The sequence below is a fragment of the Leptonychotes weddellii genome, unplaced genomic scaffold (genome assembly GCF_054177405.1).
Source record: "Leptonychotes weddellii isolate Sample4059 unplaced genomic scaffold, ASM5417740v2 HiC_scaffold_15010, whole genome shotgun sequence".
Classification (NCBI taxonomy): Eukaryota; Metazoa; Chordata; class Mammalia; order Carnivora; family Phocidae; genus Leptonychotes; species Leptonychotes weddellii.
In genome coordinates this window covers 1-4970 of record NW_027731359.1, presented here as the reverse complement: position 1 = coordinate 4970, position 4970 = coordinate 1, and the positions used below count along the sequence as shown (strand labels likewise).

General features: G+C 60.5%; 1 long non-coding RNA gene across 1 annotated transcript; it reads right to left on the bottom strand.

Moving 5' to 3' along the window:
- Positions 1-84: 84 nt before the first annotated feature.
- On the bottom strand, positions 85-4964 carry LOC145718390 (uncharacterized). The gene is made up of 4 exons (XR_014141772.1): positions 4104-4964; positions 2184-2244; positions 599-654; positions 85-523 (listed from the first exon to the last, which is right to left on the bottom strand). It is a non-coding gene; the product is annotated as an uncharacterized LOC145718390 (long non-coding RNA).
- Positions 4965-4970: the final 6 nt, after the last annotated feature.

Sequence of the window (4970 nt, the reverse complement as noted above, 5' to 3'; positions counted from 1 at the left end):
GGGAGGGGAGGGGGTGGAGAAGAGGATGGGGGAGGGGTGGAGAAGAGGAGGGGAGGGGAGGGGAGGGGGTGGAGAAGAGGAGGGGAAGGGGGTGGAGAGAAGGGGGGAGGGGAGGAGGACGAGCAGCGGGGTACCCTGTGAGTTGCAGACTCGCTCATCACTGCATGGAGCTAGTCTGGGCGCTCCTCGGCCAGAGGAGTTGAAGGAAGCCCTGACCCAGGACCCCCTCCCAGAACAAAGATAATGCCCAGCTCCAGCCCTACCACCTGGGTCCCGGAAGGCGACGGGGGAAGAACCCAGGATGCGCGCATGCGTGTGCGAGAGAGAGAGAGAGAGAGAGAGAGAGAGAGAGAGAGAGAGAGAGACAGGCGAGGGCGCGTACTCTTCACGCGCCAGAGCGTCCCGAAGATCCTGGTGTCGAACAGCGGAGCCACCGCCGTGATGATGACGGCAGCCAGCGCTGACTTGGGGATGTAGCAGAACAGCGAGGTCAGGTAGTCCAGCGACAGCAGCACCAGAACTCCTGCGGGGAAACGGGGCACCCGTGACCTCCGGCCGCGCCCCCGCACGTGCCCCGGGCACAATGGGGGGTGCTCACCTGTCACCAGGCCCCCCGCTGGGGTGCACACCCCTGACTGGGCGTTCACAGCCGTCCTGCAAGGCGACAGACACCGTTAGTGGCTGTGGGAGCCTGGAAGCGCAGGAGAGGCGGGTGTCCCGGGACAGGAGCGCCGGCGAGGGGACATCGGGGCCCGCGGACACTGGCACGTAAGGGGGAGACGCTGAGGAGCACCCTGACCTCAGACTTCCAGCCTCCAGCGGGGGAGGAAATAAATGTCCCCAGCCCGAGTCACGGCAGTTCGAGCAAACGCATCCACTCCCCGCTGCCATTAGAAAGGATGACCCTTCTGTTCACGGACGAGGAGAGACGCGGTGACACCTTTGAAGGGGGCGACATCCCGCTTACGACCCTGGCATCTCCCACACGCAGACGCACACGCACATACACGCGTGCGCTCGCCAACGCAGAGAAACACCAGATGCTGACTGCGAGCTCCTGCCAGAGCAAACCTGGAAGTGAACTTGGCTGTTCTGCCTTTTCAACTTCCCTTTTTCCTTTTGTCTGTTTGGAAAACTGCATTCAGACCCGCATCTCTGCCGAAGAACTGGTCCTGGGCCCACGTTTCCCTCTGCCACCGTGAAGACCACAGAGGAACGGCCACCGCTTCCGCGACAGTGAAGATTCTGCCTCGCACGCGCTCCCCACCACCCTGGCCGTGACCTGTGCCCGCCGGCACATCCTCTGGAAATACGTCCGTCCGTCTGTACACGCCCACAGAAAGCCTAAGTCTCCCTTCGCTGCTGTACAGTTAGGCAGGAATCTCCTTCCTTAAAGACGCACCATCAGACACGAGGTGCCATGCCAGACCTGGGGCACAGACCCAGTGAGCCTGACGCACTGCTCGTCCAGCAGAAACAGCTGAGAAGTTACATCAAGGAAACCGAGCTTTTATTCCACGAGCGGCCCCTGGCACTGCTGTGCGCACCCTCCGTGTAACCTCCAATAACTCAGACGAGGGCCCCGCTGTGACTCCTATTTACAGGGGGAACACAGAGTATGCCCTGGAGCCCCTCGGATGCCGTGCTGTGGGGGTGTCGGGGAGGTCTGGTACTCAGACAGGGTGGGGCCAGCGGTTCCGGGTACTTGGGCCCCGCTGGCTGATGCCCCCTTGCCTCTTCTCAGCCCCAGGTCACCCTCTGTCCTGCCCCCTGCCTTGCGAGGCTGTGCGTGACCCACCCCCCTCTTCTCCAGGCAGAGTGCGGAGCTTCCTGCCCCCACTTCCTTTGGGAATGCACTCTGCCACGAGATGCAGGAACACTGCCACATGCTGGGAACATTTTAGGAATACGGCTCAGGGCTATCAGAGAAAACCACATGAGATCATGGTGAAGGACAGCAGAGCAAGCCCCACTCCTGCCTCCCACGGACACCGCTGATCTAGGGATCTCTTCTGCCCCAGCTGCCGGCATGGGCAGACTTCTGCCCCAGAGAAGAACGAAGTGGCATCGAGACGTGGCCAAGGACCGGGCAGGCTCTTTGAGGTGGACGCGGACCGTCTGGCCTGGGCTGGGACTCCCCCCTGCCCCCTGGGGCACAGAGAAGGAAGGACATGGTCACTCACCGTCCAAAGCTGCCTGTGACCGGGTAGGAAGAGACGAGGGAGCCCAGCACGTTGGTCAGGCCTGGGGAGAAAGCGGAAGGAAGGGGTTTATCCAGGAGGGAGAGGGGTTTAAAACAGATGGGGGGTGGCAGGGGAAGGGAGGCCAGAAACCAGAAAGGAAACAGAAGATAGAAGGCCAGAGGAATCACCCAGGAGGGTCCTATGTCTATGTTCGTGTGTCTGCCTCCAAGAAGGAAGAACAAACCATGATCTCTGCCAAGTTCACCGACCCTCACTGTAACATAACTCTGGCCCCGGCCCTGCCCCGGTGAGCTCAATACACCTTTTCCCACGTGTAACAGGGAGAGGAACCCACCTCCCCAGGAGGGACCAAGGACACTTAAGACTGCCTGGCAGCCAGCTGCCCACCCGCTGTACCCCACGAGTTCCTTCAGACCCACACTTCTCTCGTGAGAGGACCAGCTGGGACAGGAGGTCATGGCTAGTAAGTGTCCACCCCGTTACACTGACCCACCCACACCTGACAGAACCCTGCCAGCATCTGGCTTACCCTGGCACCTTCACAAACACCACAGTGGGGTCACAGGTCCAAGACCGGCTCGAGATAGCTCAGGGTGGGGCCCGCTCAGAGCCAGGCCCTCTCGAGTCCCACAGCCCAGCACATTCCGCGAGAGCAGGACAGACATCGGTGGACGTGGCAAAGGCCATGCATGGACCACACGTGGTCACCCTGACTCCTTACGATGGCCCCTCGAGACTCAGCTCAGGGCCCTACTGCTTGAGGAGCGGGGATGTGTGGATCCCTCCCCGTACGGTGTTCTGTAGGGTCGATGGAGGCCTCTTGCTATGTGGCTGCTGGAGAGCTGCCTGGCCTCTCTTACACCCCGGGTCAGCAGCCCCTGGGGTCCACGTGCCCACCTTAAGAACCTCAGCTTTGTGACTGCTCCTTGCCCATCGCTGCCGAGAAGCAGAGGAGTCCTATGCTATCTGCGGAAATGGAACGGAGAGGCTCCCAGGACTCCTACCCGGAACTGCTACTACTGAGTGTGGGGAAGGTCAGTCTACAGACTTCCTCTGCCTGGGAGCGAGCCAGTCCCGGCTAACTCCACCTCACCAGCCACCCAGGTGATGCCCGCCACCACGGGCTCAGAGAGGAGCCCCCCCAAAGCTCCTGTGACCCATCCTGGGGCCCCACGCCCTCTGCCGTTGGGAAAGCCAGTGGCTCGCGTCCAAACAGCTGCCGCAAGGTGAAGTGGTAACGGGGGAGGTTCCCATGGACTCCGCTGGGAAGGCACCCGGGGCTGCTGCCCGCTCCGACCCGTGCCCACCTCACCAGGGGCAGGAAGCAAAGACAGACAGGCCTGGTGTCCACAAAATTAAAAACGGTCATGACAACTGAATTTAAGATTCATGTCACGTCCTCAGAACAAATCACCAGAGAGGTCAGACAAAACAAAACTGGGACGCCGGGCACAGATCCGTCCACAGTGGGCCCTCCCCGAGTCCTCACGGAGCCACCTGCCGGCCTGGAGGGAGGCCCTGGGGCGGGGGGCCAGGGCAGTCAAGGTCCCACTCGACCAGCAGGTCCTGCCTGGCCACGTTCCTCAGCAATCTGACCCCAGGTGGGACATTCCGGCGTTCCTTGACACAGCACAAGGCTACGGACCTCGGGGTCGGGGACACAGCCAGCGCTCAACAAGCTTCGGTCGGCACGGGCACCACACCTCAGCGGCCTGCTCCTAGGGTTACACTGAACTGTCCGGAGGCGTAAGGATGAATCCACACAAGGCTTTCAAAGGGCCCAACTCGGGGCCACCTCTGCTCCCTGAAGCTCGCCGCGACCATCCCTACGACCTGCGCAGCTCAGGCAAGCCGCAGAGAAGCATTCTCGACCTCAGAGAGCCGCCGCGGGGGGCTTACCAATGGCCAGCAGCTCCTGGTTGGCATCGATGCGGTAATTATTTTGAGAAGCTAAAGAGAAAGGACAATGAAAACACGGTCACTGGATATATGAAACCACTAAGAAAACATTCATGAACCGAAAACACAGATCATAAACCTCTACCCACAGCACCGTCTCCTTGTCGTAAATACGGCACGTGAACACGTATAAGACACGTGTGCGTATGCGAGCATACACATCTGTGTCGCTGTGTCACACAAAAAGCAGACAGACGCAGAGCAACACGTGAACCGTAGGTAAGCGGGGTAGTGGTGGACGTCGCAAGCGGTTCGCTCCTTTCCACGTTTCGGCACTTTGGACGTTTCCTACCACAAACACACGCTGCTTCCGTAAGAAGCGGAGAAAGTCTGAAACTAAACCCTGACTACAAGTGCCGAGGACCAGAGGTCCCAGCCGGGGCCGTGCAGACAGAGGGGCCGGCAAGCTTGCAGCGGGGACACAGGGCGGGTGAACGTTTCTGGGAAGGGCTGGCTGGGAACACTGCAGGCGCTGCGGGCCACGGCCTGTCGCGACGACTCGGTGCCTGTCGTAGCTGGAAGTGGCCGTGGGGACCTGAAAACACGTGAGCAAGACCGTGTTCCAGGAACACCTCTTCATATAAACACTGTGATGCAAATTCCACACGCTTTTCGTGTGTCACAAAATCCTCATCTTTGGAAATTTTTTCAAACGTTTAAAAACGTAAAAGCCAGGCGCCTGGGTGGCTCAGTTGGTTAAGCGACTGCCTTCGGCTCAGGTCATGATCCTGGAGTCCCGGGATCGAGCCCCGCATCGGGCTCCCTGCTCGGCAGGGAGCCTGCTTCTCCCTCTGACCCTCCCCCCTC